The sequence below is a fragment of the Rhipicephalus microplus genome, unplaced genomic scaffold, assembly GCF_043290135.1.
Source record: "Rhipicephalus microplus isolate Deutch F79 unplaced genomic scaffold, USDA_Rmic scaffold_33, whole genome shotgun sequence".
NCBI classification, from domain to species: domain Eukaryota; kingdom Metazoa; phylum Arthropoda; class Arachnida; order Ixodida; family Ixodidae; genus Rhipicephalus; species Rhipicephalus microplus.
The window spans coordinates 1017715-1025357 of NW_027464606.1; positions in this window are offsets into that span (position 1 = coordinate 1017715).

The window sequence follows — 7643 nt, forward strand, 5'->3', positions numbered from 1 at the left end:
CATTGATTAATGCGGTTTTACGACGGTTCATATCTTAACCTAACCTAACATTCGCACTTGTATTAAAAAACGCTCAATTACACTGTTTCGTTCACAATTACGATATTTGCTAGACCTCACAGTTTCTCACCAACTTATTACAGTACAGAACGCTGTATCTCGCTAAACGACATCGTTCTTTAAGGTTTCACGATACTTGCATGCGCTTTACCGAGAATGTCACAACATAGCAGTTTCGCACTTGTAACGGTACAACACGCAGTATTTGGCTTGTTCATGCTATTTTGTGTGCTTTCACAACATTTCACCTATCGCAGTTTCGTAGTCGCAATAAAACAACACTATCTCGTTAGATGACGTTGTTTTTGGTAGTTTCACGACGCTACTTAGCTTAAACTAACATAACTCAACCTAACATGACCTTCGCACTTCTATCGTTAGAAAACGTTTTACTCGCTACTTTACATTGCTTTCTACAACATTACGACGGTTTCAAGCGCTTTCACATTAGATATCACAGTTCCCAACTTGTAAAGGTGAAAAACACTGCATCTCACTAAGTGACATTGTTTATAGCGGTTTTACGACGGTTCATATCTTAACCTAACCTAACATTCGCACTTGTATTAAAAAACGCTCTATTACACTGTTTCGTTCACAATTAGGATATTTGCATAACCTCACAGTTTTTCACCAACTTATTGCAGTACAGAACGCTGTATCTCGCTAAATGACATCGTTCTTTAAGGTTTCACGACGCTTGCATGCGCTTTAACGAGAATATCACAACATAGCAGTTTCGCACTTGTAACGGTACAACACGCAGTATTTGGCTTGTTCATGCCGTTTTGTGTGCTTTCACAACATTTCACCTATCGCAGTTTCGTACTCGCAATAAAACAACACTATCTCGTTAGATGACGTTGTTTTTGGTAGTTTCACGACGCTACCTAGCTTAAACTAACATAACTCAACCTAACATGACCTTCGCACTTCTATCGTGAAAAAACGTTTTACTCGCTACTTTACATTGCTTTCTACAACATTACGACGGTTTCAAGCGCTTTCACATTAGATATCACAGTTCCCAACTTGTAAAGGTGAAAAACAATGCATCTCACTAAGTGACATTGTTAATTGCGGTTTTACGACGGTTCATACCTTAACCTAACCTAACCTAACCTCACCTAACCTTACCTAACCTAACCTAACCTAACCCAACCCAACCCAACCTAACCCAACCCAACCCAACCTAACCTAACCTAAGCTAACCTAACCTAACCTAACCAAACCTAACCTAACCTAACTTAACCTAACCTAACGTAACCTAACCTAACCTATTCTAACGTAACCTAACCTTACCTGACCTAACCTAACCTAACGTAACCTAACCTAACCTAACATAACCTAACGTAACCTAACCTAACCTAACCTAACGTAACCTAACCTAACCTAACCCAACCTAACCCAACCCAACCCAACCCAACCCAACAACACCCAACCCAACCTAACCTAACCTAACCTAACCTTACCTAACCTAACCAAATTATCCTTACCTAACCTAACCTAACCTAACGTAACCTAGCCTAACCTAACCTAACGTAACCTAACCTAACCTAACGTAATCTAACCTAACCTAACCCAACCTAACCTAACCTAACCTAACCTAACCCAACTCAACCCAACCTAACCTAATCTAACCTAACCTAACCTAACCTAACCAAACCTAACCTAACCTAACCTAACCTAACCTAACGACGGTTGCAAGCGCTTTCACATTAAATATCGCAGTTCCCCACTTTTAATGGTGAAAAACACTGCATCTCAGTAATTGACATTGTTTAATGCGGTTTTACGACGGTTCATATCTTAACCTAACCTAACATTCGCACTTGTATCTAAAAACGCTCTATTACACTGTCTTGTTCACAATTACGATACTTGCATAACCTCACAGTTTTTCACCAACTTATTGCAGTACAGAACGCTGTATCTCGCTAAATGACATTGTTCTTTAAGGTTTCACGATGCTTGCATGCGCTTTAACGAGAATATCACAATATAGCAGTTTCGCACTTGTAACGGTAGAACACGCAGTATTTGGCTTGTTCATGCCGTTTTGTGTGCTTTCACAACATTTCACCTATCGCAGTTTAATACTCGCTATAAAACAACACTATCTCGTTAGATGACGTCGTTTTTGGTAGTTTCACGACGCTACCTAGCTTAAACTAACCTAACCTAACCTAACCTTCGCACTTCTATCGTTAGAAAACGTTTTACTCGCAACTTTACAATGTTTTCTACAAGATTACGACGGTTTCATGCGCTTTCACATTAGATATCGTAGTTCCCGACTTGTAATGTTGAAAAACACTACATCTCACTAAGTGACATTGTTTAATGCGGTTTTACGACGGTTGATATGTCAACCTAACCTAACATTCGCACTTGTATCTAAAGACGCTCAATTACACTGTTTCGTTCACAATTACGATATTTGCTTGACCTCACAGTTTCTCACCAACTTATTACAGTACAGAACGCTGTATCTCGCTAAATGACATCGTTCTTTAAGGTTTCACGATACTTGCATGCGCTTTACCGAGAATGTCACAACATAGCAGTTTCGCACTTGTAACGGTACAACACGCAGTATTTGGCTTGTTCATGCCGTTTTGTGTGCTTTCACAACATTTCACCTATCGCAGTTTCGTAGTCGCAATAAAACAACACTATCTCGTTAGATGACGTTGTTTTTGGTAGTTTCACGACGCTACTTAGCTTAAACTAACATAACTCAACCTAACATGACCTTCGCACTTCTATCGTTAGAAAACGTTTTACTCGCTACTTTACATTGCTTTCTACAACATTACGACGGTTTCAAGCGCTTTCACATTAGATATCGCAGTTCCCGACTTGTAAAGGTGAAAAACACTGCATCTCACTAAGTGACATTGTTTATTGCGGTTTTACGACGGTTCATACCTTAACCTAACGTAACCTAACCTAACCTAACCCAACCTGACCTAACATAACCTAACCTAACCTAACCTAACCAAACCTAACCTAACGTAACCTAACCTAACCTAACCTAACCTAACCTAACGACGTTTGCAAGCGCTTTCACATTAGATATCGCAGTTCCCGACTTGTAATGGTGAAAAACACTGCATCTCACTAAGTGACATTGATTAATGCGGTTTTACGACGGTTCATATCTTAACCTAACCTAACATTCGCACTTGTATTAAAAAACGCTCTATTACACTGTTTCGTTCACAATTAGGATATTTGCATAACCTCACAGTTTTTCACCAACTTATTGCAGTACAGAACGCTGTATCTCGCTAAATGACATCGTTCTTTAAGGTTTCACGATGCTTTCATGCGCTTTAACGAGAATATCACAACATAGCAGTTTCGCACTTGTAACGGTACAACACGCAGTATTTGGCTTGTTCATGCCGTTTTGTGTGCTTTCACAACATTTCACCTATCGCAGTTTCGTAGTCGCAATAAAACAACACTATCTCGTTAGATGACGTTGTTTTTGGTAGTTTCACGACGCTACTTAGCTTAAACTAACATAACTCAACCTAACATGACCTTCGCACTTCTATCGTTAGAAAACGTTTTACTCGCTACTTTACATTGCTTTCTACAACATTACGACGGTTTCAAGCGCTTTCACATTAGATATCACAGTTCCCAACTTGTAAAGGTGAAAAACACTGCATCTCACTAAGTGACATTGTTTATAGCGGTTTTACGACGGTTCATATCTTAACCTAACCTAACATTCACACTTGTATTAAAAAACGCTCTATTACACTGTTTCGTTCACAATTAGGATATTTGCATAACCTCACAGTTTTTCACCAACTTATTGCAGTACAGAACGCTGTATCTCGCTAAATGACATCGTTCTTTAAGGTTTCACGATGCTTGCATGCGCTTTAACGAGAATATCACAACATAGCAGTTTCGCACTTGTAACGGTACAACACGCAGTATTTGGCTTGTTCATGCCGTTTTGTGTGCTTTCACAACATTTCACCTATCGCAGTTTCGTACTCGCAATAAAACAACACTATCTCGTTAGATGACGTTGTTTTTGGTAGTTTCACGACGCTACCTAGCTTAAACTAACCTAACCTTCGCACTTCTATCGTTAGAAAACGGTTTATTCGCTGCTTTACAATGTTTTCTACAAGATTACGACGGTTTCATGCGCTTTCACATTAGATATCGCAGTTCCCGACTTGTAATGGTGAAAAACACAGCATCTCACTAAGTGACATTGTTTAATGCGGTTTTAGCGCGGTTCATATCTTAACCTAACCTAACCTAACCTTACCTAACCTAACCTAACCTAACCCAACCCAACCCAACCTAACCCAACCCAACCCAACCTAACCTAACCTAAGCTAACCTAACCTAACCTAACCAAACCTAACCTAACCTAACTTAACCTAACCTAACGTAACCTAACCTAACCTACTCTAACGTAACCTAACCTTACCTGACCTAACCTAACCTAACGTAACCTAACCTAACCTAACATAACCTAACGTAACCTAACCTAACCTAACCTAACGTAACCTAACCTAACCTAACCCAACCTAACCCAACCCAACCCAACCCAACAACACCCAACCCAACCTAACCTAACCTAACCTAACCTTACCTAACCTAACCAAATTATCCTTACCTAAGCTAACCTAACCTAACGTAACCTTAGCTAACCTAACCTAACGTAACCTAACCTAACCTAACGTAACCTAGCCTATCCTAACCCAACCTAACCTAACCTAACCTAACCTAACCCAACTCAACCCAACCTAACCTAATCTAACCTAACCTAACCTAACCTAACCAAACCTAACCTAACCTAACCTAACCTAACGACGGTTGCAAGCGCTTTCACATTAAATATCGCAGTTCCCCACTTTTAATGGTGAAAAACACTGCATCTCAGTAATTGACATTGTTTAATGCGGTTTTACGACGGTTCATATCTTAACCTAACCTAACATTCGCACTTGTATCTAAAAACGCTCTCTTACACTGTTTTGTTCACAATTACGATATTTGCATAACCTCACAGTTTTTCACCAACTTATTGCAGTACAGAACGCTGTATCTCGCTAAATGACATTGTTCTTTAAGGTTTCACGATGCTTGCATGCGCTTTAACGAGAATATCACAATATAGCAGTTTCGCACTTGTAACGGTAGAACACGCAGTATTTGGCTTGTTCATGCCGTTTTGTGTGCTTTCACATTTCACCTATCGCAGTTTAATACTCGCTATAAAACAACACTATCTCGTTAGATGACGTCGTTTTTGGTAGTTTCACGACGCTACCTAGCTTAAACTAACCTAACCTAACCTAACCTTCGCACTTCTATCGTTAGAAAACGTTTTACTCGCCTTTTACAATGTTTTCTACAAGATTACGACGGTTTCATGCGCTTTCACATTAGATATCGTAGTTCCCGACTTGTAATGTTGAAAAACACTATATCTCACTAAGTGACATTGTTTAATGCGGTTTTACGACGGTTCATATGTCAACCTAACCTAACATTCGCACTTGTATCTAAAGACGCTCAATTACACTGTTTCGTTCACAATTACAATATTTGCTTGACCTCACAGTTTCTCACCAACTTATTACAGTACAGAACGCTGTATCTCGCTAAATGACATCGTTTTTTAAGGTTTCACGATACTTGCATGCGCTTTACCGAGAATGTCACAACATAGCACTTTCGCACTTGTAACGGTACAACACGCAGTATTTGGCTTGTTCATGCCATTTTGTGTGCTTTCACAACATTTTACCTATCGCAGTTTCGTACTCGCAATAAAACAACACTATCTCGTTAGATGACGTCATTTTTGGTGGTTTCACGACGCTACCTAGCTTAAACTAACATAACTCAACCTAACATAACCTTCGCACTTCTATCGTTAGAAAACGTTTTACTCGCTACCTTACATTGCTTTCTACAACATTACGACGGTTTCAAGCGCTTTCACATTAGATATCGCAGTTCCCGACTTGTAAAGGTGAAAAACACTGCATCTCACTAAGTGACATTGTTTATTGCGGTTTTACGACGGTTCATACCTTAACCTAACGTATCCTAACCTAACGTAACCCAACCTAATGTAACATAACCTAACCTAACCTAACCTACCCTAACCAAACCTAACCTAACGTAACCTAACCTAACCTAACCTAACCTAACCTAACGACGTTTGCAAGCGCTTTCACATTAGATATCGCAGTTCCCAACTTGTAATGGTGAAAAACACTGCATCTCACTAAGTGACATTGTTTAATGCGGTTTTACGACGGTTCATATCTTAACCTAACCCAACATTCGCGCTTGTATCTCAAAACGCTCTATTACACTGTTTCGTTCACAATTACGATATTTGCATGACCTCACAGTTTTTCACCTACTTATTACAGTACAGAACGCTGTCTCTCGCTAAATGACATCATTCTTTAAGGTTTCACGATGCTTGCATGCGCTTTAACGAGAATATCACAACATAGCGGTTTCGCACTTGTAACGGTACAACACGCAGTATTTGGCTTGTTCATGCCGTTTTGTGTGCTTTCACAACATTTCACCTATCGCAGTTTCGTACTCGCAATAAAACAACACTATCTCGTTAGATGACGTCGTTTTTGGTGGTTTCACGATGCTACCTAGCTTAAACTAACATAACTCAACCTAACATAACCTTCGCACTTCTATCGTTAGAAAACGTTTTACTCGCCACTTTACATTGCTTTCTACAACATTACGACGGTTTCAAGCGCTTTCACATTAGATATCGCAGTTCCCAACTTGTAAAGGTGAAAAACACTGCATCTCACTAAGTGACATTGTTTATTGCGGTTTTACGACGGTTCATATTTTAACCTAACCCAACCTAACCTAACCTAACCTAACCCAACCTAACCTAACCTAACCTAACCCAACCTAACCCAACCAAACCCAACCTAACCTAACCTAAGCTAACCTAACCTAACCTAACACAACCTAACCTAACCTAACCTAACCTAACGTAACCTAACCTAACCTAACCTATTCTAACGTAACCTAACCTTACCTGATCTAACCTAACCTAACCTAACGTAACCTAACCTAACCTAACCTAACGTAACGTAACGTAACCTAACCTAACCTAACCAAACCTAACCCAACCCAACCCAACCCAACAACACCCACCCCAACCTAACCTAACCTAACCTAACCTTACCTAACCTAACCAAATTATCCTTACCTAACCTAACCTAACCTAACCTAACGTAACCTAACCTAACCTAACCTAACCTAACCCAACGTAACCTAACCTAACCTAACCTAACCCAACTCAACCCAACCTAACATAATCTAACCTAACCTAACCTAACCTAACGAAACCTAACCTAACCTAACCTAACCTAACCTAACCTAACCTAACGACGGTTGCAAGCGCTTTCACATTAGATATCGCAGTTCCCGACTTGTAATGGTGAAAAACACTGCATCTCACTAAGTGACATTGTTTAATGCGGTTTTACGACGGTTCATATCTTAACCTAACCGAACATTCGCACTTGTATCTAAAA